The sequence below is a fragment of the Carassius carassius genome, chromosome 22 (assembly GCF_963082965.1).
Source record: "Carassius carassius chromosome 22, fCarCar2.1, whole genome shotgun sequence".
Taxonomy (NCBI): Eukaryota; Metazoa; Chordata; class Actinopteri; order Cypriniformes; family Cyprinidae; genus Carassius; species Carassius carassius.
In genome coordinates, this window is record NC_081776.1 from 31451442 (window position 1) to 31475222 (window position 23781).

The 23781-nt window shown below is 44.2% G+C and overlaps 44 non-coding genes across 44 annotated transcripts; all 44 read right to left on the reverse strand.

The window, feature by feature from the left end:
* Positions 1–557: 557 nt before the first annotated feature.
* On the reverse strand, positions 558–630 carry trnav-cac (transfer RNA valine (anticodon CAC)). Its single transcript has one exon. It is a non-coding gene; the product is annotated as a tRNA-Val (tRNA).
* A 127-nt stretch (positions 631–757) lies between these two features.
* On the reverse strand, positions 758–830 carry trnav-aac (transfer RNA valine (anticodon AAC)). The gene has a single exon. It is a non-coding gene; the product is annotated as a tRNA-Val (tRNA).
* Positions 831–1494: 664 nt separating this feature from the next.
* trnav-cac (transfer RNA valine (anticodon CAC)) lies at positions 1495–1567 on the reverse strand. Its single transcript has one exon. It is a non-coding gene; the product is annotated as a tRNA-Val (tRNA).
* A 120-nt stretch (positions 1568–1687) lies between these two features.
* trnav-aac (transfer RNA valine (anticodon AAC)) lies at positions 1688–1760 on the reverse strand. The gene has a single exon. It is a non-coding gene; the product is annotated as a tRNA-Val (tRNA).
* Positions 1761–2673: 913 nt separating this feature from the next.
* trnav-cac (transfer RNA valine (anticodon CAC)) lies at positions 2674–2746 on the reverse strand. Its single transcript has one exon. It is a non-coding gene; the product is annotated as a tRNA-Val (tRNA).
* A 637-nt stretch (positions 2747–3383) lies between these two features.
* On the reverse strand, positions 3384–3456 carry trnav-aac (transfer RNA valine (anticodon AAC)). Its single transcript has one exon. It is a non-coding gene; the product is annotated as a tRNA-Val (tRNA).
* A 922-nt stretch (positions 3457–4378) lies between these two features.
* trnav-cac (transfer RNA valine (anticodon CAC)) lies at positions 4379–4451 on the reverse strand. The gene has a single exon. It is a non-coding gene; the product is annotated as a tRNA-Val (tRNA).
* Positions 4452–5353: 902 nt separating this feature from the next.
* Positions 5354–5426, reverse strand: trnav-cac (transfer RNA valine (anticodon CAC)). The gene has a single exon. It is a non-coding gene; the product is annotated as a tRNA-Val (tRNA).
* A 127-nt stretch (positions 5427–5553) lies between these two features.
* trnav-aac (transfer RNA valine (anticodon AAC)) lies at positions 5554–5626 on the reverse strand. The gene has a single exon. It is a non-coding gene; the product is annotated as a tRNA-Val (tRNA).
* Positions 5627–6538: 912 nt separating this feature from the next.
* On the reverse strand, positions 6539–6611 carry trnav-cac (transfer RNA valine (anticodon CAC)). The gene has a single exon. It is a non-coding gene; the product is annotated as a tRNA-Val (tRNA).
* Positions 6612–6731: 120 nt separating this feature from the next.
* trnav-aac (transfer RNA valine (anticodon AAC)) lies at positions 6732–6804 on the reverse strand. The gene has a single exon. It is a non-coding gene; the product is annotated as a tRNA-Val (tRNA).
* A 913-nt stretch (positions 6805–7717) lies between these two features.
* On the reverse strand, positions 7718–7790 carry trnav-cac (transfer RNA valine (anticodon CAC)). The gene has a single exon. It is a non-coding gene; the product is annotated as a tRNA-Val (tRNA).
* A 637-nt stretch (positions 7791–8427) lies between these two features.
* trnav-aac (transfer RNA valine (anticodon AAC)) lies at positions 8428–8500 on the reverse strand. The gene has a single exon. It is a non-coding gene; the product is annotated as a tRNA-Val (tRNA).
* Positions 8501–9414: 914 nt separating this feature from the next.
* Positions 9415–9487, reverse strand: trnav-cac (transfer RNA valine (anticodon CAC)). The gene has a single exon. It is a non-coding gene; the product is annotated as a tRNA-Val (tRNA).
* A 128-nt stretch (positions 9488–9615) lies between these two features.
* On the reverse strand, positions 9616–9688 carry trnav-cac (transfer RNA valine (anticodon CAC)). Its single transcript has one exon. It is a non-coding gene; the product is annotated as a tRNA-Val (tRNA).
* A 126-nt stretch (positions 9689–9814) lies between these two features.
* Positions 9815–9887, reverse strand: trnav-aac (transfer RNA valine (anticodon AAC)). The gene has a single exon. It is a non-coding gene; the product is annotated as a tRNA-Val (tRNA).
* Positions 9888–10123: 236 nt separating this feature from the next.
* On the reverse strand, positions 10124–10196 carry trnav-uac (transfer RNA valine (anticodon UAC)). The gene has a single exon. It is a non-coding gene; the product is annotated as a tRNA-Val (tRNA).
* A 603-nt stretch (positions 10197–10799) lies between these two features.
* Positions 10800–10872, reverse strand: trnav-cac (transfer RNA valine (anticodon CAC)). The gene has a single exon. It is a non-coding gene; the product is annotated as a tRNA-Val (tRNA).
* Positions 10873–10996: 124 nt separating this feature from the next.
* On the reverse strand, positions 10997–11069 carry trnav-aac (transfer RNA valine (anticodon AAC)). Its single transcript has one exon. It is a non-coding gene; the product is annotated as a tRNA-Val (tRNA).
* Positions 11070–11983: 914 nt separating this feature from the next.
* trnav-cac (transfer RNA valine (anticodon CAC)) lies at positions 11984–12056 on the reverse strand. The gene has a single exon. It is a non-coding gene; the product is annotated as a tRNA-Val (tRNA).
* Positions 12057–12188: 132 nt separating this feature from the next.
* On the reverse strand, positions 12189–12261 carry trnav-cac (transfer RNA valine (anticodon CAC)). Its single transcript has one exon. It is a non-coding gene; the product is annotated as a tRNA-Val (tRNA).
* Positions 12262–12387: 126 nt separating this feature from the next.
* Positions 12388–12460, reverse strand: trnav-aac (transfer RNA valine (anticodon AAC)). Its single transcript has one exon. It is a non-coding gene; the product is annotated as a tRNA-Val (tRNA).
* A 236-nt stretch (positions 12461–12696) lies between these two features.
* Positions 12697–12769, reverse strand: trnav-uac (transfer RNA valine (anticodon UAC)). Its single transcript has one exon. It is a non-coding gene; the product is annotated as a tRNA-Val (tRNA).
* A 603-nt stretch (positions 12770–13372) lies between these two features.
* Positions 13373–13445, reverse strand: trnav-cac (transfer RNA valine (anticodon CAC)). Its single transcript has one exon. It is a non-coding gene; the product is annotated as a tRNA-Val (tRNA).
* A 128-nt stretch (positions 13446–13573) lies between these two features.
* On the reverse strand, positions 13574–13646 carry trnav-aac (transfer RNA valine (anticodon AAC)). The gene has a single exon. It is a non-coding gene; the product is annotated as a tRNA-Val (tRNA).
* A 914-nt stretch (positions 13647–14560) lies between these two features.
* On the reverse strand, positions 14561–14633 carry trnav-cac (transfer RNA valine (anticodon CAC)). The gene has a single exon. It is a non-coding gene; the product is annotated as a tRNA-Val (tRNA).
* Positions 14634–14757: 124 nt separating this feature from the next.
* On the reverse strand, positions 14758–14830 carry trnav-cac (transfer RNA valine (anticodon CAC)). Its single transcript has one exon. It is a non-coding gene; the product is annotated as a tRNA-Val (tRNA).
* A 126-nt stretch (positions 14831–14956) lies between these two features.
* trnav-aac (transfer RNA valine (anticodon AAC)) lies at positions 14957–15029 on the reverse strand. Its single transcript has one exon. It is a non-coding gene; the product is annotated as a tRNA-Val (tRNA).
* A 236-nt stretch (positions 15030–15265) lies between these two features.
* On the reverse strand, positions 15266–15338 carry trnav-uac (transfer RNA valine (anticodon UAC)). The gene has a single exon. It is a non-coding gene; the product is annotated as a tRNA-Val (tRNA).
* Positions 15339–15941: 603 nt separating this feature from the next.
* On the reverse strand, positions 15942–16014 carry trnav-cac (transfer RNA valine (anticodon CAC)). Its single transcript has one exon. It is a non-coding gene; the product is annotated as a tRNA-Val (tRNA).
* A 129-nt stretch (positions 16015–16143) lies between these two features.
* trnav-aac (transfer RNA valine (anticodon AAC)) lies at positions 16144–16216 on the reverse strand. Its single transcript has one exon. It is a non-coding gene; the product is annotated as a tRNA-Val (tRNA).
* Positions 16217–17129: 913 nt separating this feature from the next.
* Positions 17130–17202, reverse strand: trnav-cac (transfer RNA valine (anticodon CAC)). Its single transcript has one exon. It is a non-coding gene; the product is annotated as a tRNA-Val (tRNA).
* A 126-nt stretch (positions 17203–17328) lies between these two features.
* trnav-aac (transfer RNA valine (anticodon AAC)) lies at positions 17329–17401 on the reverse strand. Its single transcript has one exon. It is a non-coding gene; the product is annotated as a tRNA-Val (tRNA).
* A 236-nt stretch (positions 17402–17637) lies between these two features.
* trnav-uac (transfer RNA valine (anticodon UAC)) lies at positions 17638–17710 on the reverse strand. Its single transcript has one exon. It is a non-coding gene; the product is annotated as a tRNA-Val (tRNA).
* Positions 17711–18314: 604 nt separating this feature from the next.
* Positions 18315–18387, reverse strand: trnav-cac (transfer RNA valine (anticodon CAC)). The gene has a single exon. It is a non-coding gene; the product is annotated as a tRNA-Val (tRNA).
* Positions 18388–18517: 130 nt separating this feature from the next.
* trnav-aac (transfer RNA valine (anticodon AAC)) lies at positions 18518–18590 on the reverse strand. Its single transcript has one exon. It is a non-coding gene; the product is annotated as a tRNA-Val (tRNA).
* A 236-nt stretch (positions 18591–18826) lies between these two features.
* On the reverse strand, positions 18827–18899 carry trnav-uac (transfer RNA valine (anticodon UAC)). Its single transcript has one exon. It is a non-coding gene; the product is annotated as a tRNA-Val (tRNA).
* Positions 18900–20013: 1114 nt separating this feature from the next.
* Positions 20014–20086, reverse strand: trnav-uac (transfer RNA valine (anticodon UAC)). Its single transcript has one exon. It is a non-coding gene; the product is annotated as a tRNA-Val (tRNA).
* Positions 20087–20891: 805 nt separating this feature from the next.
* Positions 20892–20964, reverse strand: trnav-aac (transfer RNA valine (anticodon AAC)). The gene has a single exon. It is a non-coding gene; the product is annotated as a tRNA-Val (tRNA).
* Positions 20965–21200: 236 nt separating this feature from the next.
* trnav-uac (transfer RNA valine (anticodon UAC)) lies at positions 21201–21273 on the reverse strand. Its single transcript has one exon. It is a non-coding gene; the product is annotated as a tRNA-Val (tRNA).
* A 604-nt stretch (positions 21274–21877) lies between these two features.
* trnav-cac (transfer RNA valine (anticodon CAC)) lies at positions 21878–21950 on the reverse strand. Its single transcript has one exon. It is a non-coding gene; the product is annotated as a tRNA-Val (tRNA).
* Positions 21951–22076: 126 nt separating this feature from the next.
* trnav-aac (transfer RNA valine (anticodon AAC)) lies at positions 22077–22149 on the reverse strand. The gene has a single exon. It is a non-coding gene; the product is annotated as a tRNA-Val (tRNA).
* Positions 22150–22385: 236 nt separating this feature from the next.
* On the reverse strand, positions 22386–22458 carry trnav-uac (transfer RNA valine (anticodon UAC)). The gene has a single exon. It is a non-coding gene; the product is annotated as a tRNA-Val (tRNA).
* Positions 22459–23572: 1114 nt separating this feature from the next.
* trnav-uac (transfer RNA valine (anticodon UAC)) lies at positions 23573–23645 on the reverse strand. Its single transcript has one exon. It is a non-coding gene; the product is annotated as a tRNA-Val (tRNA).
* Positions 23646–23781: the final 136 nt, after the last annotated feature.

A 23781-nucleotide genomic window follows, 5' to 3' on the forward strand; every position in this document is an offset into this window, starting at 1 on the left:
CACGAAAAAAATTACAGATTGCGTTGTGCTCTTCAGTCTGCAAATAGTTTTTTTTTGAGTGGCAAACCAAGCATTTTTCCAGTTGTCTGAAGGATTGCTCTGTGACCATTACTTTTTTGCTCTTTTTTAGGTTATTTAATATAATTGTTTTTAACGTTATACGAAATATTTTGTCTTTGAGTGCACCATCCATCTGTTCATTGAAACTGCCTGGTTTAAAGTACAGAGTCTGTCGGTGTGGCAGTTACTGCTGCCTAGTGTGGCTTAATAATTGTCTTCACACCTGTGTAAAGAAAGACCTTCGTGACGTAGAGCTGCTGCCTAACAGAGGGCCACTCTGACAAATATCTTCTTTCGTGTTCCTCAGAAGAAAGCCACGCAGGCTTGAAATGGCACGAGTGTGGGTTAGGTTTAGGTCAAACAGTGACTGCTCTTTCATTTCTGCATCAACTACACCTTTGCTGACTATATTCATGCCTCTTGGCCGCAAAGCTTCGGTAGCATTGAGTTCCTCCTCAACAGAATGCCAATTGAACCATTGTGAAAAAGAGATTCACTGTTCCCGCCCAGTTTCGAACTGGGGACCTTTCGCGTGTGAGGCGAACGTGATAACCACTACAGTACGGAAACCTACCTACCTCTCCAAACAGTCCAACATTTTTAATTGAAGGCTCTGTAAAATGTGCATAAAGGTAATGTCTTCTAAAGCCCACAGTCGGCTAAAAAGGGTTCATACTTTTCATCAAAAGGAAGCAGCTGTTTCTGCTCGGTTTCGAAACGAGGACCTTTCGCGTGTTAGGCGAACGTGATGACCACTACACTACAGAAACTCCCCACTTCCACACTAGTTCTCTTTCGCCATAATCTATACAATGATGTGCCCAAACGCAAATAGGCAATCTGCGTAAATCCCACACACAACAGGACAGAGTTCATTCGGCTTGGCAGTCTACGCCGAGTTTCCAAGTAATTTCCCTTAACTTACCTCGGAATTAAGGCGTTTGCAGCTTGGACCACCTGCCTACCAGACAGCCATTTCACCACAGAAAGAACAAAAGCCCCCTCCTGTTTCCGCCCAGTTTAGAGCTTGGGACCTTTCGCGTGTAAGGCGAATGTGATAACCTCTAAACTACGGAAACCTGCAGTCAAGGTTCTGTCAACAGAGTCTGTCGGTGTGGCAGTTACTGCTGCCTAGTGTGGCTTAATAATTGTCTTCACACCTGTGAAAAGAAAGGCCTTCGTGACGTAGAGCTGCTGCCTAACAGAGGGCCACTCTGACAAATATCTTCTTTCGTGTTCCTCAGAAGAAAGCCACGCAGGCTTGAAATGGCACGAGTGTGGGTTAGGTTTAGGTCAAACAGTGACTGCTCTTTCATTTCTGCATCAACTACACCTTTGCTGACTATATTCATGCCTCTTGGCCGCAAAGCTTCGGTAGCATTGAGTTCCTCCTCAACAGAATGCCAATTGAACCATTGTGAAAAAGAGATTCACTGTTCCCGCCCAGTTTCGAACTGGGGACCTTTCGCATGTGAGGCGAACGTGATAACCACTACACTACGGAAACCTACCTCCCTCAAACAGTCCAACATTTTTAATTGAAGGCTCTGTAAAATGTGCATAAAGGTAATGTCTTCTAAAGCCAACAGTCGGCTAAAAAGGGTTCATATCATCAAAAGGAAGCAGTTGTTTCTGCTCGGTTTCGAACCGAGGACCTGTCGCGTGTTAGGCGAACGTGATGACCACTACACTACAGAAACTCCCCACTTCCACACTAGTACTCTTTCGCCATAATCTATACAATGATGTGCCCAAACGCAAATAGGCAATCTGCGTAAATCCCACACACAACAGGACAGAGTTCATTCGGCGTGGCAGTCTATGCCGAGTTTCCAAATAATTTCCCTTAACTTACCTCGGAATTAAGGCGTTTGCAGCTTGGACCACCTGCCTACCAGACAGCCATTTCACCAAAGAAAGAACAAAAGCCCCCACCTGTTTCCGCCCAGTTTCAAGCTGGGGACCTTTCGCGTGTAAGGCAAATGTGATAACCTCTACACTACGGAAACCTGCAGTCAAGGTTGGATCTGACCTTTTCATCGCACGCTTCTTGGAGCACGAAAAAAATTACAGATTGCGTTGTGCTCTTCAGTCTGCAAATAGTTTTTTTTTGAGTGGCAAACCAAGCATTTTTCCAGTTGTCTGAAGGATTGCTCTGTGACCATTACTTTTTTGCTCTTTTTTAGGTTATTTAATATAATTGTTTTTAACGTTATACGAAATATTTTGTCTTTGAGTGCACCATCCATCTGTTCATTGAAACTGCCTGGTTTAAAGTACAGAGTCTGTCGGTGTGGCAGTTACTGCTGCCTAGTGTGGCTTAATAATTGTCTTCACACCTGTGTAAAGAAAGACCTTCGTGACGTAGAGCTGCTGCCTAACAGAGGGCCACTCTGACAAATATCTTCTTTCGTGTTCCTCAGAAGAAAGCCACGCAGGCTTGAAATGGCACGAGTGTGGGTTAGGTTTAGGTCAAACAGTGACTGCTCTTTCATTTCTGCATCAACTACACCTTTGCTGACTATATTCATGCCTCTTGGCCGCAAAGCTTCGGTAGCATTGAGTTCCTCCTCAACAGAATGCCAATTGAACCATTGTGAAAAAGAGATTCACTGTTCCCGCCCAGTTTCGAACTGGGGACCTTTCGCGTGTGAGGCGAACGTGATAACCACTACAGTACGGAAACCTACCTACCTCTCCAAACAGTCCAACATTTTTAATTGAAGGCTCTGTAAAATGTGCATAAAGGTAATGTCTTCTAAAGCCCACAGTCGGCTAAAAAGGGTTCATACTTTTCATCAAAAGGAAGCAGCTGTTTCTGCTCGGTTTCGAAACGAGGAACTTTCGCATGTTAGGCGAACGTGATGACCACTACACTACAGAAACTCCCCACTTCCACACTAGTTCTCTTTCGCCATAATCTATACAATGATGTGCCCAAACGCAAATAGGTAATCTGCGTAAATCCCACACACAACAGGACAGAGTTCATTCGGCGTGGCAGTCTATGCCGAGTTTCCAAATAATTTCCCTTAACTTACCTCGGAATTAAGGCGTTTGCAGCTTGGACCACCTGCCTACCAGACAGCCATTTCACCACAGAAAGAACAAAAGCCCCCACCTGTTTCCGCCCAGTTTCGAACTGGGGACCTTTCGCGTGTGAGGAGAACGTGATAACCACTACGCTACGGAAACCTACCTACCTCTCTCAAACAGTCCAACATTTTTTATTGAAGGCTCTGTAAAATGTGCATAAAGGTAATGTCTTCTAAAGCCCACAGTCGGCTAAAAAGGGTTCATACTTTTCATCAAAAGGAAGCAGCTGTTTCTGCTCGGTTTCAAACCGAGGACCTTTCGCGTGTTAGGCGAACGTGATGACCACTACACTACAGAAACTCCCCACTTCCACACTAGTTCTCTTTCGCCATAATCTATACAATGATGTGCCCAAACGCAAATAGGCAATCTGCGTAAATCCCACACACAACAGGACAGAGTTCATTCGGCGTGGCAGTCTACGCCGAGTTTCCAAATAATTTCCCTTAACTTACCTCGGAATTAAGGCGTTTGCAGCTTGGACCACCTGCCTACCAGACAGCCATTTCACCACAGAAAGAACAAAAGCCCCCACCTGTTTCCGCCCAGTTTCAAGCTGGGAACCTTTCGCGTGTAAGGCGAATGTGATAACCTCTACACTACGGAAACCTGCAGTCAAGGTTGGATCTGACCTTTTCATCGCACGCTTCTTGGAGCACGAATAAAATTACAGATTGCGTTGTGCTCTTCAGTCTGCAAATAGCTTTTTTTTGAGTGGCAAACCAAGCATTTTTCCAGTTGTCTGAAGGATTGCTCTGTGACCATTACTTTTTTCTCTTTTTTAGGTTATTTAATTTAATTGTTTTTAACGTTATACGAAATATTTTGTCGTTGAGAGCACCATCCATCTGTTCATTGAAACTGCCTGGTTTAAAGTACAGAGTCTGTCGGTGTGGCAGTTACTGCTGCCTAGTGTGGCTTAATAATTGTCTTCACACCTGTGTAAAGAAAGGCCTTCGTGACGTAGAGCTGCTGCCTAACAGAGGGCCACTCTGACAAATATCTTCTTTCGTGTTCCTCAGAAGAAAGCCACGCAGGCTTGAAATGGCACGAGTGTGGGTTAGGTTTAGGTCAAACAGTGACTGCTCTTTCATTTCTGCATCAACTACACATTTGCTGACTATATTCATGCCTCTTGGCATGAAAAAAGCCGAAAGCTTCGGTAGCGTTGAGTTCCTCCTCAACAGAATGCCAATTAAACCATTGTGAAAAAGAGATTCACTGTTCCCACCCAGTTTCAAACTGGGGACCTTTCGCGTGTGAGGCGAACGTGATAACCACTACACTACGGAAACCTACCTACCTCTCCAAACAGTCCAACATTTTTAATTGAAGGCTCTGTAAAATGTGCATAAAGGTAATGTCTTCTAAAGCCCAAAGTCGGCTAAAAAGGGTTCATACTTTTCATCAAAAGGAAGCAGCTGTTTCTGCTCGGTTTCGAACAGAGGACCTTTCACGTGTTAGGCGAACGTGATGACCACTACACTACAGAAACTCCCCACTTCCACACTAGTTCTCTTTCGCCATAATCTATACAATGATGTGCCCAAAAGCAAATAGGCAATCTGTGTAAATCCCACACACAACAGGACAGAGTTCATTCGGCGTGGCAGTCTACGCCGAGTTTCCAAATAATTTCCCTTAACTTACCTCGGAATTAAGGCGTTTGCAGCTTGGACCACCTGCCTACCAGACAGCCTGGCAAACCAAGCATTTTTCCAGTTGTCTGAAGGATTGCTCTGTGACCATTACTTTTTTGCTCTTTTTTAGGTTATTTAATTTAATTGTTTTTAACGTTATACGAAATATTTTGTCTTTGAGTGCACCATCCATCTGTTCATTGAAACTGCCTGGTTTAAAGTACAGAGTCTGTCGGTGTGGCAGTTACTGCTGCCTAGTGTGGCTTAATAATTGTCTTCACACCTGTGTAAAGAAAGACCTTCGTGACGTAGAGCTGCTGCCTAACAGAGGGCCACTCTGACAAATATCTTCTTTCGTGTTCCTCAGAAGAAAGCCACGCAGGCTTGAAATGGCACGAGTGTGGGTTAGGTTTAGGTCAAACAGTGACTGCTCTTTCATTTCTGCATCAACTACACCTTTGCTGACTATATTCATGCCTCTTGGCCGCAAAGCTTCGGTAGCATTGAGTTCCTCCTCAACAGAATGCCAATTGAACCATTGTGAAAAAGAGATTCACTGTTCCCGCCCAGTTTCGAACTGGGGACCTTTCGCGTGTGAGGCGAACGTGATAACCACTACACTACGGAAACCTACCTACCTCTCCAAACAGTCCAACATTTTTAATTGAAGGCTCTGTAAAATGTGCATAAAGGTAATGTCTTCTAAAGCCCACAGTCGGCTAAAAAGGGTTCATACTTTTCATCAAAAGGAAGCAGCTGTTTCTGCTCGGTTTCGAAACGAGGACCTTTCGCGTGTTAGGCGAACGTGATGACCACTACACTACAGAAACTCCCCACTTCCACACTAGTTCTCTTTCGCCATAATCTATACAATGATGTGCCCAAACGCAAATAGGCAATCTGCGTAAATCCCACACACAACAGGACAGAGTTCATTCGGCTTGGCAGTCTACGCCGAGTTTCCAAGTAATTTCCCTTAACTTACCTCGGAATTAAGGCGTTTGCAGCTTGGACCACCTGCCTACCAGACAGCCATTTCACCACAGAAAGAACAAAAGCCCCCTCCTGTTTCCGCCCAGTTTAGAGCTTGGGACCTTTCGCGTGTAAGGCGAATGTGATAACCTCTAAACTACGGAAACCTGCAGTCAAGGTTGGATCTGACCTTTTCATCGCACGCTTCTTGGAGCACGAATAAAATTACAGATTGCGTTGTGCTCTTCAGTCTGCAAATAGCTTTTTTAGAGTGGCAAACCAAGCATTTTTCCAGTTGTCTGAAGGATTGCTCTGTGACCATTACTTTTTTGCTCTTTTTTAGGTTATTTAATTTAATTGTTTTTAACGTTATACGAAATATTTTGTCTTTGAGTGCACCATCCATCTGTTCATTGAAACTGCCTGGTTTAAAGTACAGAGTCTGTCGGTGTGGCAGTTACTGCTGCCTAGTGTGGCTTAATAATTGTCTTCACACCTGTGAAAAGAAAGGCCTTCGTGACGTAGAGCTGCTGCCTAACAGAGGGCCACTCTGACAAATATCTTCTTTCGTGTTCCTCAGAAGAAAGCCACGCAGGCTTGAAATGGCACGAGTGTGGGTTAGGTTTAGGTCAAACAGTGACTGCTCTTTCATTTCTGCATCAACTACACCTTTGCTGACTATATTCATGCCTCTTGGCCGCAAAGCTTCGGTAGCATTGAGTTCCTCCTCAACAGAATGCCAATTGAACCATTGTGAAAAAGAGATTCACTGTTCCCGCCCAGTTTCGAACTGGGGACCTTTCGCATGTGAAGCGAACGTGATAACCACTACACTACGGAAACCTACCTCCCTCAAACAGTCCAACATTTTTAATTGAAGGCTCTGTAAAATGTGCATAAAGGTAATGTCTTCTAAAGCCAACAGTCGGCTAAAAAGGGTTCATATCATCAAAAGGAAGCAGTTGTTTCTGCTCGGTTTCGAACCGAGGACCTGTCGCGTGTTAGGCGAACGTGATGACCACTACACTACAGAAACTCCCCACTTCCACACTAGTACTCTTTCGCCATAATCTATACAATGATGTGCCCAAACGCAAATAGGCAATCTGCGTAAATCCCACACACAACAGGACAGAGTTCATTCGGCGTGGCAGTCTATGCCGAGTTTCCAAATAATTTCCCTTAACTTACCTCGGAATTAAGGCGTTTGCAGCTTGGACCACCTGCCTACCAGACAGCCATTTCACCAAAGAAAGAACAAAAGCCCCCACCTGTTTCCGCCCAGTTTCAAGCTGGGGACCTTTCGCGTGTAAGGCAAATGTGATAACCTCTACACTACGGAAACCTGCAGTCAAGGTTGGATCTGACCTTTTCATCGCACGCTTCTTGGAGCACGAAAAAAATTACAGATTGCGTTGTGCTCTTCAGTCTGCAAATAGTTTTTTTTTGAGTGGCAAACCAAGCATTTTTCCAGTTGTCTGAAGGATTGCTCTGTGACCATTACTTTTTTGCTCTTTTTTAGGTTATTTAATATAATTGTTTTTAACGTTATACGAAATATTTTGTCTTTGAGTGCACCATCCATCTGTTCATTGAAACTGCCTGGTTTAAAGTACAGAGTCTGTCGGTGTGGCAGTTACTGCTGCCTAGTGTGGCTTAATAATTGTCTTCACACCTGTGTAAAGAAAGACCTTCGTGACGTAGAGCTGCTGCCTAACAGAGGGCCACTCTGACAAATATCTTCTTTCGTGTTCCTCAGAAGAAAGCCACGCAGGCTTGAAATGGCACGAGTGTGGGTTAGGTTTAGGTCAAACAGTGACTGCTCTTTCATTTCTGCATCAACTACACCTTTGCTGACTATATTCATGCCTCTTGGCCGCAAAGCTTCGGTAGCATTGAGTTCCTCCTCAACAGAATGCCAATTGAACCATTGTGAAAAAGAGATTCACTGTTCCCGCCCAGTTTCGAACTGGGGACCTTTCGCGTGTGAGGCGAACGTGATAACCACTACAGTACGGAAACCTACCTACCTCTCCAAACAGTCCAACATTTTTAATTGAAGGCTCTGTAAAATGTGCATAAAGGTAATGTCTTCTAAAGCCCACAGTCGGCTAAAAAGGGTTCATACTTTTCATCAAAAGGAAGCAGCTGTTTCTGCTCGGTTTCGAAACGAGGAACTTTCGCATGTTAGGCGAACGTGATGACCACTACACTACAGAAACTCCCCACTTCCACACTAGTTCTCTTTCGCCATAATCTATACAATGATGTGCCCAAACGCAAATAGGTAATCTGCGTAAATCCCACACACAACAGGACAGAGTTCATTCGGCGTGGCAGTCTATGCCGAGTTTCCAAATAATTTCCCTTAACTTACCTCGGAATTAAGGCGTTTGCAGCTTGGACCACCTGCCTACCAGACAGCCATTTCACCAAAGAAAGAACAAAAGCCCCCACTTGTTTCCGCCCAGTTTCGAACTGGGGACCTTTCGCGTGTGAGGAGAACGTGATAACCACTACGCTACGGAAACCTACCTACCTCTCTCAAACAGTCCAACATTTTTTATTGAAGGCTCTGTAAAATGTGCATAAAGGTAATGTCTTCTAAAGCCCACAGTCGGCTAAAAAGGGTTCATACTTTTCATCAAAAGGAAGCAGCTGTTTCTGCTCGGTTTCAAACCGAGGACCTTTCGCGTGTTAGGCGAACGTGATGACCACTACACTACAGAAACTCCCCACTTCCACACTAGTTCTCTTTCGCCATAATCTATACAATGATGTGCCCAAACGCAAATAGGCAATCTGCGTAAATCCCACACACAACAGGACAAAGTTCATTCGGCGTGGCAGTCTACGCCGAGTTTCCAAATAATTTCCCTTAACTTACCTCGGAATTAAGGCGTTTGCAGCTTGGACCACCTGCCTACCAGACAGCCATTTCACCACAGAAAGAACAAAAGCCCCCCCCCTGTTTCCGCCCAGTTTCGAGCTGGGGACCTTTCGCGTGTAAGGCGAATGTGATAACCTCTAAACTACGGAAAGCTGCAGTCAAGGTTGGATCTGACCTTTTCATCGCACGCTTCTTGGAGCACGTATAAAATTACAGATTGCGTTGTGCTCTTCAGTCTGCAAATAGCTTTTTTTTGAGTGGCAAACCAAGCATTTTTCCAGTTGTCTGAAGGATTTCTCTGTGACCATTACTTTTTTGCTCTTTTTTAGGTTATTTAATTTAATTATTTTTAACGTTATACGAAATATTTTGTCTTTGAGTGCACCATCCATCTGTTCATTGAAACTGCCTGGTTTAAAGTACAGAGTCTGTCGGTGTGGCAGTTACTGCTGCCTAGTGTGGCTTAATAATTGTCTTCACACCTGTGTAAAGAAAGACCTTCGTGACGTAGAGCTGCTGCCTAACAGAGGGCCACTCTGACAAATATCTTCTTTCGTGTTCCTCAGAAGAAAGACACGCAGGCTTGAAATGGTACGAGTGTGGGTTAGGTTTAGGTCAAACAGTGACTGCTCTTTCATTTCTGCATCAACTACACCTTTGCTGACTATATTCATGCCTCTTGGCCGCAAAGCTTCGGTAGCATTGAGTTCCTCCTCAACAGAATGCCAATTGAACCATTGTGAAAAAGAGATTCACTGTTCCCGCCCAGTTTCGAACTGGGGACCTTTCGCGTGTGAGGCGAACGTGATAACCACTACACTACGGAAACCTACCTACCTCCCTCAAACAGTCCAACATTTTTAATAGAAGGCTCTGTAAAATGTGCATAAAGGTAATGTCTTCTAAAACCAACAGTCGGCTAAAAAGGGTTCATACTTTTCATCAAAAGGAAGCAGCTGTTTCTGCTCGGTTTCGAACCGAGGACCTTTCGCGTGTGAGGCGAACGTGATAACCACTACACTACTGAAACATACCTACCTCTAAAACAGTCCAACATTTTTAATTGAAGTCTCTGTAAAATGTGCATAAAGGTAATGTCTTCTAAAGCCCACAGTCGGCTAAAAAGGGTTCATACTTTTCATCAAAAGGAAGCAGCTGTTTCTGCTCGGTTTCGAACCGAGGACCTTTCGCGTGTTAGGCAAACGTGATGACCACTACACTACAGAAACTCCCCACTTCCACACTAGTTCTCTTTCGCCATAATCTATACAATGATGTGCCCAAAAGCAAATAGGCAATCTGTGTAAATCCCACACACAACAGGACAGAGTTCATTCGGCTTGGCAGTCTACGCCGAGTTTCCAAATAATTTCCTTTAACTTACCTCGGAATTAAGGCGTTTGCAGCTTGGACCACCTGCCTATCAGACAGCCATTTCACCACAGAAAGAAAAAAAGCCCCCACCTGTTTCCACCCAGTCTCGAGCTGGGGACCTTTCGCGTGTAAGGCGAATGTGATAACCTCTACACTACGGAAACCCGCAGTCAAGGTTGTATCTGAACTTTTCATCGCACGCTTCTTGGAGCACGAATAAAATTACAGATTGCGTTGTGCTCTTCAGTCTGCAAATAGCTTTTTTTAGAGTGGCAAACCAAGCATTTTTCCAGTTGTCTGAAGGATTGCTCTGTGACCATTACTTTTTTGCTCTTTTTTAGGTTTTTTAATTTAATTGTTTTTAACGTTATACGAAATATTTTGTCTTTGAGTGCACCATCCATCTGTTCATTGAAACTGCCTGGTTTAAAGTACAGAGTCTGTCGGTGTGGCAGTTACTGCTGCCTAGTGTGGCTTAATAATTGTCTTCACACCTGTGTAAAGAAAGGCCTTCGTGACGTAGAGCTGCTGCCTAACAGAGGGCCACTCTGACAAATATCTTCTTTCGTGTTCCTCAGAAGAAAGCCACGCAGGCTTGAAATGGCACGAGTGTGGGTTAGGTTTAGGTCAAACAGTGACTGCTCTTTCATTTCTGCATCAACTACACCTTTGCTGACTATATTCATGCCTCTTGGCCGCAAAGCTTCGGTAGCGTTGAGTTCCTCCTCAACAGAATGCCAATTGAACCATTGTGAAAAGAGATTCACTGTTCCCGCCCAGTTTCGAACTGGGGACCTTTCACGTGTGAGGCGAACGTGATAACCACTACACTACGGAAACCTACCTCCCTCAAACAGTCCAACATTTTTAATTGAAGGCTCTGTAAAATGTGCATAAAGGTAATGTCTTCTAAAGCCCACAGTCGGCTAAAAAGGGTTCATACTTTTCATCAAAAGGAAGCAGCTGTTTCTGCTCGGTTTCGAACAAAGGACCTTTCGCGTGTTAGGCGAACGTGATGACCACTACACTACAGAAACTCCCCACTTTCACAGTAGTCCTCTTTCGCCATAATCTATACAATGACGTGCCCAAACGCAAATAGGCAATCTGCGTAAATCCCACACACAACAGGACAAAGTTCATTCGGCGTGGCAGTCTACGCCGAGTTTCCAAATAATTTCCCTTAACTTACCTCGGAATTAAGGCGTTTGCAGCTTGGACCACCTGCCTACCAGACAGCCATTTCACCACAGAAAGAACAAAAGCCCCCCCCCTGTTTCCGCCCAGTTTCGAGCTGGGGACCTTTCGCGTGTAAGGCGAATGTGATAACCTCTAAACTACGGAAAGCTGCAGTCAAGGTTGGATCTGACCTTTTCATCGCACGCTTCTTGGAGCACGTATAAAATTACAGATTGCGTTGTGCTCTTCAGTCTGCAAATAGCTTTTTTTTGAGTGGCAAACCAAGCATTTTTCCAGTTGTCTGAAGGATTTCTCTGTGACCATTACTTTTTTGCTCTTTTTTAGGTTATTTAATTTAATTATTTTTAACGTTATACGAAATATTTTGTCTTTGAGTGCACCATCCATCTGTTCATTGAAACTGCCTGGTTTAAAGTACAGAGTCTGTCGGTGTGGCAGTTACTGCTGCCTAGTGTGGCTTAATAATTGTCTTCACACCTGTGTAAAGAAAGACCTTCGTGACGTAGAGCTGCTGCCTAACAGAGGGCCACTCTGACAAATATTTTCTTTCGTGTTCCTCAGAAGAAAGCCACGCAGGCTTGAAATGGTACGAGTGTGGGTTAGGTTTAGGTCAAACAGTGACTGCTCTTTCATTTCTGCATCAACTACACCTTTGCTGACTATATTCATGCCTCTTGGCCGCAAAGCTTCGGTAGCATTGAGTTCCTCCTCAACAGAATGCCAATTGAACCATTGTGAAAAAGAGATTCACTGTTCCCGCCCAGTTTCGAACTGGGGACCTTTCGCGTGTGAGGCGAACGTGATAACCACTACACTACGGAAACCTACCTACCTACCTCCCTCAAACAGTCCAACATTTTTAATAGAAGGCTCTGTAAAATGTGCATAAAGGTAATGTCTTCTAAAACCAACAGTCGGCTAAAAAGGGTTCATACTTTTCATCAAAAGGAAGCAGCTGTTTCTGCTCGGTTTCGAACCGAGGACCTTTCGCGTGTGAGGCGAACGTGATAACCACTACACTACTGAAACATACCTACCTCTAAAACAGTCCAACATTTTTAATTGAAGTCTCTGTAAAATGTGCATAAAGGTAATGTCTTCTAAAGCCCACAGTCGGCTAAAAAGGGTTCATACTTTTCATCAAAAGGAAGCAGCTGTTTCTGCTCGGTTTCGAACCGAGGACCTTTCGCGTGTTAGGCGAACGCGATGACCACTACACTACAGAAACTCCCCACTTCCACACTAGTTCTCTTTCGCCATAATCTATACAATGATGTGCCCAAAAGCAAATAGGCAATCTGTGTAAATCCCACACACAACAGGACAGAGTTCATTCGGCTTGGCAGTCTACGCCGAGTTTCCAAATAATTTCCTTTAACTTACCTCGGAATTAAGGCGTTTGCAGCTTGGACCACCTGCCTATCAGACAGCCATTTCACCACAGAAAGAAAAAAAGCCCCCACCTGTTTCCACCCAGTTTCGAGCTGGGGACCTTTCGCGTGTAAGGCGAATGTGATAACCTCTACACTACGGAAACCCGCAGTCAAGGTTGTATCTGAACTTTTCATCGCACGCTTCTTGGAGCACGAATAAAATTACAGATTGCGTTGTGCTCTTCAGTCTGCAAATAGCTTTTTTTAGAGTGGCAAACCAAGCATTTTTCCAGTTGTCTGAAGGATTGCTCTGTGACCATTACTTTTTTGCTCTTTTTTAGGTTTTTTAATTTAATTGTTTTTAACGTTATACGAAATATTTTGTCTTTGAGTGCACCATCCATCTGTTCATTGAAACTGCCTGGTTTAAAGTACAGAGTCTGTCGGTGTGGCAGTTACTGCTGCCTAGTGTGGCTTAATAATTGTCTTCACACCTGTGTAAAGAAAGGCCTTCGTGACGTAGAGCTGCTGCCTAACAGAGGGCCACTCTGACAAATATCTTCTTTCGTGTTCCTCAGAAGAAAGCCACGCAGGCTTGAAATGGCACGAGTGTGGGTTAGGTTTAGGTCAAACAGTGACTGCTCTTTCATTTCTGCATCAACTACACCTTTGCTGACTATATTCATGCCTCTTGGCCGCAAAGCTTCGGTAGCGTTGAGTTCCTCCTCAACAGAATGCCAATTGAACCATTGTGAAAAGAGATTCACTGTTCCCGCCCAGTTTCGAACTGGGGACCTTTCACGTGTGAGGCGAACGTGATAACCACTACACTACGGAAACCTACCTACCTACCTCCCTCAAACAGTCCAACATTTTTAATTGAAGGCTCTGTAAAATGTGCATAAAGGTAATGTCTTCTAAAGCCCAAAGTCGGCTAAAAAGGGTTCATATCATCAAAAGGAAGCAGCTGTTTCTGCTCGGTTTCGAACCAAGGACCTTTCGCGTGTTAGGCGAACGTGATGACCACTACACTACAGAAACTCCCCACTTTCACAGTAGTCCTCTTTCGCCATAATCTATACAATGATGTGCCCAAACGCAAATAGGCAATCTGCGTAAATCCCACACACAACAGGACAAAGTTCATTCGGCGTGGCAGTCTACGCCGAGTTTCCAAATAATTTCCCTTAACTTACCTCGGAATTAAGGCGTTTGCAGCTTGGACCACCTGCCTACCAGACAGCCATTTCACCACAGAAAGAACAAAAGCACCCCCCCTGTTTCCGCCCAGTTTCGAGCTGGGGACCTTTCGCGTGTAAGGCGAATGTGATAACCTCTAAACTACGGAAAGCTGCAGTCAAGGTTGGATCTGACCTTTTCATCGCACGCTTCTTGGAGCACGTATAAAATTACAGATTGCGTTGTGCTCTTCAGTCTGCAAATAGCTTTTTTTTGAGTGGCAAACCAAGCATTTTTCCAGTTGTCTGAAGGATTTCTCTGTGACCATTACTTTTTTGCTCTTTTTTAGGTTATTTAATTTAATTATTTTTAACGTTATACGAAATATTTTGTCTTTGAGTGCACCATCCATCTGTTCATTGAAACTGCCTGGTTTAAAGTACAGAGTCTGTCTGTGTGGCAGTTACTGCTGCCTAGTGTGGCTTAATAATTGTCTTCACACCTGTGTAAAGAAAGACCTTCGTGACGTAGAGCTGCTGCCTAACAGAGGGCCACTCTGACAAATATCTTCTTTCGTGTTCCTCAGAAGAAAGCCACGCAGGCTTGAAATGGTACGAGTGTGGGTTAGGTTTAGGTCAAACAGTGACTGCTCTTTCATTTCTGCATCAACTACACCTTTGCTGACTATATTCATGCCTCTTGGCCGCAAAGCTTCGGTAGCATTGAGTTCCTCCTCAACAGAATGCCAATTGAACCATTGTGAAAAAGAGATTCACTGTTCCCGCCCAGTTTCGAACTGGGGACCTTTCGCGTGTGAGGCGAACGTGATAACCACTACACTACGGAAACCTACCTCCCTCAAACAGTCCAACATTTTTAATTGAAGGCTCTGTAAAATGTGCATAAAGGTAATGTCTTCTAAAGCCCACAGTCGGCTAAAAAGGGTTCATACTTTTCATCAAAAGGAAGCAGCTGTTTCTGCTCGGTTTCGAACCGAGGACCTTTCGCGTGTGAGGCGAACGTGATAACCACTACACTACTGAAACATACCTACCTCTAAAACAGTCCAACATTTTTAATTGAAGTCTCTGTAAAATGTGCATAATGGTAATGTCTTCTAAAGCCCACAGTCGGCTAAAAAGGGTTCATACTTTTCATCAAAAGGAAGCAGCTGTTTCTGCTCGGTTTCGAACCGAGGACCTTTCGCGTGTTAGGCGAACGTGATGACCACTACACTACAGAAACTCCCCACTTCCACACTAGTTCTCTTTCGCCATAATCTATACAATGATGTGCCCAAAAGCAAATAGGCAATCTGTGTAAATCCCACACACAACAGGACAGAGTTCATTCGGCTTGGCAGTCTACGCCGAGTTTCCAAATAATTTCCTTTAACTTACCTCGGAATTAAGGCGTTTGCAGCTTGGACCACCTGCCTATCAGACAGCCATTTCACCACAGAAAGAAAAAAAGCCCCCACCTGTTTCCACCCAGTTTCGAGCTGGGGACCTTTCGCGTGTAAGGCGAATGTGATAACCTCTACACTACGGAAACCCGCAGTCAAGGTTGTATCTGAACTTTTCATCGCACGCTTCTTGGAGCACGAATAAAATTACAGATTGCGTTGTGCTCTTCAGTCTGCAAATAGCTTTTTTTAGAGTGGCAAACCAAGCATTTTTCCAGTTGTCTGAAGGATTGCTCTGTGACCATTACTTTTTTGCTCTTTTTTAGGTTTTTTAATTTAATTGTTTTTAACGTTATACGAAATATTTTGTCTTTGAGTGCACCATCCATCTGTTCATTGAAACTGCCTGGTTTAAAGTACAGAGTCTGTCGGTGTGGCAGTTACTGCTGCCTAGTGTGGCTTAATAATTGTCTTCACACCTGTGTAAAGAAAGGCCTTCGTGACGTAGAGCTGCTGCCTAACAGAGGGCCACTCTGACAAATATCTTCTTTCGTGTTCCTCAGAAGAAAGCCACGCAGGCTTGAAATGGCACGAGTGTGGGTTAGGTTTAGGTCAAACAGTGACTGCTCTTTCATTTCTGCATCAACTACACCTTTGCTGACTATATTCATGCCTCTTGGCCGCAAAGCTTCGGTAGCGTTGAGTTCCTCCTCAACAGAATGCCAATTGAACCATTGTGAAAAGAGATTCACTGTTCCCGCCCAGTTTCGAACTGGGGACCTTTCACGTGTGAGGCGAACGTGATAACCACTACACTACGGAAACCTACCTACCTACCTCCCTCAAACAGTCCAACATTTTTTAATTGAAGGCTCTGTAAAATGTGCATAAAGGTAATGTCTTCTAAAGCCCAAAGTCGGCTAAAAAGGGTTCATATCATCAAAAGGAAGCAGCTGTTTCTGCTCGGTTTCGAACCGAGGACATTTCGCGTGTTAGGCAAACGTGATGACCACTACACTACAGAAACTCCCCACTTCCACAGTAGTTCTCTTTCGCCGTAATCTATACAATGATGTGCCCAAATGCAAATAGGCAATCTGCGTAAATCCCACACACAACAGGACAGAGTTCATTCGGCTTGGCAGTCTACGCCGAGTTTCCAAGTAAATTCCCTTAACTTACCTCGGAATTAAGGCGTTTGCAGCTTGGACCACCTGCCTACCAGACAGCCATTTCACCACAGAAAGAACAAAAGCCCCCTCCTGTTTCCGCCCAGTTTAGAGCTGGGGACCTTTCGCGTGTAAGGCGAATGTGATAACCTCTAAACTACGGAAACCTGCAGTCAAGGTTGGATCTGACCTTTTCATCGCACGCTTCTTGGAGCATGTATAAAATTACAGATTGCGTTGTGCTCTTCAGTCTGCAAATAGCTTTTTTTAGAGTGGCAAACCAAGCATTTTTCCAGTTGTCTGAAGGATTGCTCTGTGACCATTACTTTTTTGCTCTTTTTTAGGTTATTTAATTTAATTGTTTTTAACGTTATACGAAATATTTTGTCTTTGAGTGCACCCTCCATCTGTTCATTGAAACTGCCTGGTTTGAAGTACAGAGTCTGTCGGTGTGGCAGTTACTGCTGCCTAGTGTGGCTTAATAATTGTCTTCACACCTGTGTAAAGAAAGGCCTTCATGACGTAGAGCTGCTGCCTAACAGAGGGCCACTCTGACAAATATCTTCTTTCGTGTTCCTCAGAAGAAAGCCACGCAGGCTTGAAATGGCACGAGTGTGGGTTAGGTTTAGGTCAAACAGTGACTGCTCTTTCATTTCTGCATCAACTACACCTTTGCTGACTATATTCATGCCTCTTGGCCGCAAAGCTTCGGTAGCATTGAGTTCCTCCTCAACAGAATGCCAATTGAACCATTGTGAAAAAGAGATTCACTGTTCCCGCCCAGTTTCGAACTGGGGACCTTTCGCGTGTGAGGCGAACGTGATAACCACTACACTACGGAAACATACCTACCTCTAAAACAGTCCAACATTTTTAATTGAAGTCTCTGTAAAATGTGCATAAAGGTAATGTCTTCTAAAGCCCACAGTCGGCTAAAAAGGGTTCATACTTTTCATCAAAAGGAAGCAGCTGTTTCTGCTCGGTTTCAAACCAAGGACTTTTCGCGTGTTAGGCGAACGTGATGACCACTACACTACAGAAACTCCCCACTTCCACACTAGTTCTCTTTCGCCATAATCTATACAATGATGTGCCCAAAAGCAAATAGGCAATCTGTGTAAATCCCACACACAACAGGACAGAGTTCATTCGGCTTGGCAGTCTACGCCGAGTTTCCAAATAATTTCCTTTAACTTACCTCGGAATTAAGGCGTTTGCAGCTTGGACCACCTGCCTACCAGACAGCCATTTCACCACAGAAAGAAAAAAAGCCCCCACCTGTTTCCGCCCAGTTTCGAGCTGGGGACCTTTCGCGTGTAAGGCGAATGTGATAACCTCTACACTACGGAAACCTGCAGTCAAGGTTGTATCTGACATTTTCATCGCACGCTTCTTGGAGCACGAATAAAATTACAGATTGCGTTGTGCTCTTCAGTCTGCAAATAGCTTTTTTTTGAGTGGCAAACCAAGCATTTTTCCAGTTGTTTGAAGGATTGCTCTGTGACCATTACTTTTTTGCTCTTTTTTAGGTTATTTAATTTAATTGTTTTTAACATTATACGAAATATTTTGTCTTTGAGTGCACCATCCATCTGTTCATTGAAACTGCCTGGTTTAAAGTACAGAGTCTGTCGGTGTGGCAGTTACTGCTGCCTAGTGTGGCTTAATAATTGTCTTCACACCTGTGTAAAGAAAGGCCTTCGTGACGTAGAGCTGCTGCCTAACAGAGGGCCACTCTGACAAATATCTTCTTTCGTGTTCCTCAGAAGAAAGCCACGCAGGCTTGAAATGGCACGAGTGTGGGTTAGGTTTAGGTCAAACAGTGACTGCTCTTTCATTTCTGCATCAACTACACCTTTGCTGACTATATTCATGCCTCTTGGCCGCAAAGCTTCGGTAGCATTGAGTTCCTCCTCAACAGAATGCCAATTGAACCATTGTGAAAAAGAGATTCACTGTTCCCGCCCAGTTTCGAACTGGGGACCTTTCGCGTGTGAGGCGAACGTGATAACCACTACACTACGGAAACCTACCTACCTACCTCTAAAACAGTCCAACATTTTTAATTGAAGTCTCTGTAAAATGTGCATAAAGGTAATGTCTTCTAAAGCCCACAGTCGGCTAAAAAGGGTTCATACTTTTCATCAAAAGGAAGCAGCTGTTTCTGCTCGGTTTCGAACCGAGGACCTTTCGCGTGTTAGGCAAACGTGATGACCACTACACTACAGAAACTCCCCACTTCCACACTAGTTCTCTTTCGCCATAATCTATACAATGATGTGCCCAAAAGCAAATAGGCAATCTGTGTAAATCCCACACACAACAGGACAGAGTTAATTCGGCGTGGCAGTCTACGCCGAGTTTCCAAATAATTTCCCTTAACTTACCTCGGAATTAAGGCGTTTGCAGCTTGGACCACCTGCCTACCAGACAGCCATTTCACCACAGAAAGAAAAAAAGCCCCCACCTGTTTCCGCCCAGTTTCGAGCTGGGGACCTTTCACGTGTAAGGCGAATGTGATAACCTCTACACTACGGAAACCTGCAGTCAAGGTTGTATCTGACCTTTCCATCGCACGCTTCTTGGAGCACGAATAAAATTACAGATTGCGTTGTGCTCTTCAGTCTGCAAATAGCTTTTTTTTGAGTGGCAAACCAAGCATTTTTCCAGTTGTCTGAAGGATTGCTCTGTGACCATTACTTTTTTGCTCTTTTTTAGGTTATTTAATTTAATTGTTTTTAACATTATACGAAATATTTTGTCTTTGAGTGCACCATCCATCTGTTCATTGAAACTGCCTGGTTTAAAGTACAGAGTCTGTCGGTGTGGCAGTTACTGCTGCCTAGTGTGGCTTAATAATTGTCTTCACACCTGTGTAAAGAAAGGCCTTCGTGACGTAGAGCTGCTGCCTAACAGAGGGCCACTCTGACAAATATCTTCGTTCGTGTTCCTCAGAAGAAAGCCACGCAGGCTTAAAATGGCACGAGTGTGGGTTAGGTTTAGGTCAAACAGTGACTGCTCTTTCATTTCTGCATCAACTACACCTTTGCTGACTATATTCATGCCTCTTGGCCGCAAAGCTTCGGTAGCGTTGAGTTCCTCCTCAAAAGAATGCCAATTGAACCATTGTGAAAAAGAGATTCACTGTTCCCGCCCAGTTTCAAACTGGGGATCTTTTGCTTGTGAGGCGAACGTGATAACCACTACACTACAGAAGCCTACCTACATCCCTCAAACAGTCCAACATTTTTAATTGAAGGCTCTGTAAAATGTGCATAAAGGTAATGTCTTCTAAAGCCCACAGTCGGCTAAAAAGGGTTCATACTTTTCATCAAAATGAAGCAGCTGTTTCTGCTCGGTTTCGAGCAGAGGACCTTTCGCGTGTTAGACGAACGTGATGACCACAACACTACAGAAACTCCCCACTTCCACAATAGTTCTCTTTCGCCATAATCTATACAATGATGTGCCCAAACGCAAATAGGCAATCTGCGTAATTCCCACACACAAAAGGACAAAGTTCATTCGGGGTGGCAGTCTACGCCGAGTTTCCAAATAATTTCCCTTAACTTACCTCGGAATTAAGGCGTTTGCAGCTTGGACCACCTGCCTACCAGACAGCCATTTCACCACAGAAAGAACAAAAGCCCCCACCTGTTTCCGCCCAGTTTCGAGCTGGGGCCCTTTCGCGTGTAAGGCGAATGTGATAACCTCTACACTACGGAAACCTGCAGTCAAGGTTGTATCTGACCGTTCCATCGCACGCTTCTTGGAGCACGAATAAAATTACAGATTGCGTTGTGCTCTTTAGTCTGCAAATAGCTTTTTTTTGAGTGGCAAACCAAGCATTTTTCCAGTTGTCTGAAGGATTGCTCTGTGACCATTACTTTTTTGCTCTTTTTTAGGTTATTTAATTTAATTGTTTTTAACATTATACGAAATATTTTGTCTTTGAGTGCACCATCCATCTGTTCATTGAAACTGCCTGGTTTAAAGTACAGAGTCTGTCGGTGTGGCAGTTACTGCTGCCTAGTGTGGCTTAATAATTGTCTTCACACCTGTGTAAAGAAAGGCCTTCGTGACGTAGAGCTGCTGCCTAACAGAGGGCCACTCTGACAAATATCTTCGTTCGTGTTCCTCAGAAGAAAGCCACGCAGGCTTAAAATGGCACGAGTGTGGGTTAGGTTTAGGTCAAACAGTGACTGCTCTTTCATTTCTGCATCAACTACACCTTTGCTGACTATATTCATGCCTCTTGGCCGCAAAGCTTCGGTAGCGTTGAGTTCCTCCTCAAAAGAATGCCAATTGAACCATTGTGAAAAAGAGATTCACTGTTCCCGCCCAGTTTCAAACTGGGGATCTTTTGCTTGTGAGGCGAACGTGATAACCACTACACTACGGAAGCCTACCTACATCCCTCAAACAGTCCAACATTTTTAATTGAAGGCTCTGTAAAATGTGCATAAAGGTAATGTCTTCTAAAGCCCACAGTCGGCTAAAAAGGGTTCATACTTTTCATCAAAAGGAAGCAGCTGTTTCTGCTCGGTTTCAAACCAAGGACTTTTCGCGTGTTAGGCGAACGTGATGACCACTACACTACAGAAACTCCCCACTTCCACACTAGTTCTCTTTCGCCATAATCTATACAATGATGTGCCCAAAAGCAAATAGGCAATCTGTGTAAATCCCACACACAACAGGACAGAGTTCATTCGGCTTGGCAGTCTACGCCGAGTTTCCAAATAATTTCCTTTAACTTACCTCGGAATTAAGGCGTTTGCAGCTTGGACCACCTGCCTACCAGACAGCCATTTCACCACAGAAAGAAAAAAAGCCCCCACCTGTTTCCGCCCAGTTTCGAGCTGGGGACCTTTCGCGTGTAAGGCGAATGTGATAACCTCTACACTACGGAAACCTGCAGTCAAGGTTGTATCTGACCTTTTCATCGCACGCTTCTTGGAGCACGAATAAAATTACAGATTGCGTTGTGCTCTTCAGTCTGCAAATAGCTTTTTTTTGAGTGGCAAACCAAGCATTTTTCCAGTTGTCTGAAGGATTGCTCTGTGACCATTACTTTTTTGCTCTTTTTTAGGTTATTTAATTTAATTGTTTTTAACATTATACGAAATATTTTGTCTTTGAGTGCACCATCCATCTATTCATTGAAACTGCCTGGTTTAAAGTACAGAGTCTGTCGGTGTGGCAGTTACTGCTGCCTAGTGTGGCTTAATAATTGTCTTCACACCTGTGTAAAGAAAGGCCTTCGTGACATAGAGCTGCTGCCTAACAGAGGGCCACTCTGACAAATATCTTCTTTCGTGTTCCTCAGAAGAAAGCCACGCAGGCTTGAAATGGCACGAGTGTGGGTTAGGTTTAGGTCAAACAGTGACTGCTCTTTCATTTCTGCATCAACTACACCTTTGCTGACTATATTCATGCCTCTTGGCCGCAAAGCTTCGGTAGCATTGGGTTCCTCCTCAACAGAATGCCAATTGAACCATTGTGAAAAAGAGATTCACTGTTCCCGCCCAGTTTCGAACTGGGGACCTTTCGCGTGTGAGGCGAACGTGATAACCACTACACTACGGAAACCTACCTACCGTTAAAACAGTCCAACATTTTTAATTGAAGTCTCTGTAAAATGTGCATAAAGGTAATGTCTTCTAAAGCCCACAGTCGGCTAAAAAGGGTTCATACTTTTCATCAAAAGGAAGCAGCTGTTTCTGCTCGGTTTCGAACCGAGGACCTTTCGCGTGTTAGGCAAACGTGATAACCACTACACTACAGAAACTCCCCACTTCCACACTAGTTCTCTTTCGCCATAATCTATACAATGATGTGCCCAAAAGCAAATAGGCAATCTGTGTAAATCCCACACACAACAGGACAGAGTTAATTCGGCGTGGCAGTCTACGCCGAGTTTCCAAATAATTTCCCTTAACTTACCTCGGAATTAAGGCGTTTGCAGCTTGGACCACCTGCCTACCAGACAGCCATTTCACCACAGAAAGAAAAAAAGCCCCCACCTGTTTCCGCCCAGTTTCGAGCTGGGGACCTTTCACGTGTAAGGCGAATGTGATAACCTCTACACTACGGAAACCTGCAGTCAAGGTTGTATCTGACCTTTCCATCGCACGCTTCTTGGAGCACGAATAAAATTACAGATTGCGTTGTGCTCTTCAGTCTGCAAATAGCTTTTTTTTGAGTGGCAAACCAAGCATTTTTCCAGTTGTCTGAAGGATTGCTCTGTGACCATTACTTTTTTGCTCTTTTTTAGGTTATTTAATTTAATTGTTTTTAACATTATACGAAATATTTTGTCTTTGAGTGCACCATCCATCTGTTCATTGAAACTGCCTGGTTTAAAGTACAGAGTCTGTCGGTGTGGCAGTTACTGCTGCCTAGTGTGGCTTAATAATTGTCTTCACACCTGTGTAAAGAAAGGCCTTCGTGACGTAGAGCTGCTGCCTAACAGAGGGCCACTCTGACAAATTTCTTCGTTCGTGTTCCTCAGAAGAAAGCCACGCAGGCTTAAAATGGCACGAGTGTGGGTTAGGTTTAGGTCAAACAGTGACTGCTCTTTCATTTCTGCATCAACTACACCTTTGCTGACTATATTCATGCCTCTTGGCCGCAAAGCTTCGGTAGCGTTGAGTTCCTCCTCAAAAGAATGCCAATTGAACCATTGTGAAAAAGAGATTCACTGTTCCCGCCCAGTTTCAAACTGGGGATCTTTTGCTTGTGAGGCGAACGTGATAACCACTACACTACGGAAGCCTACCTACATCCCTCAAACAGTCCAACATTTTTAATTGAAGGCTCTGTAAAATGTGCATAAAGGTAATGTCTTCTAAAGCCCACAGTCGGCTAAAAAGGGTTCATACTTTTCATCAAAATGAAGCAGCTGTTTCTGCTCGGTTTCGAGCAGAGGACCTTTCGCGTGTTAGACGAACGTGATGACCACTACACTACAGAAACTCCCCACTTCCACAATAGTTCTCTTTCGCCATAATCTATACAATGATGTGCCCAAACGCAAATAGGCAATCTGCGTAATTCCCACACACAAAAGGACAAAGTTCATTCGGGGTGGCAGTCTATGCCGAGTTTCCAAATAATTTCCCTTAACTTACCTCGGAATTAAGGCGTTTGCAGCTTGGACCACCTGCCTACCAGACAGCCATTTCACCACAGAAAGAACAAAAGCCCCCACCTGTTTCCGCCCAGTTTCGAGCTGGGGCCCTTTCGCGTGTAAGGCGAATGTGATAACCTCTACACTACGGAAACCTGCAGTCAAGGTTGTATCTGACCGTTCCATCGCACGCTTCTTGGAGCACGAATAAAATTACAGATTGCGTTGTGCTCTTTAGTCTGCAAATAGCTTTTTTTTGAGTGGCAAACCAAGCATTTTTCCAGTTGTCTG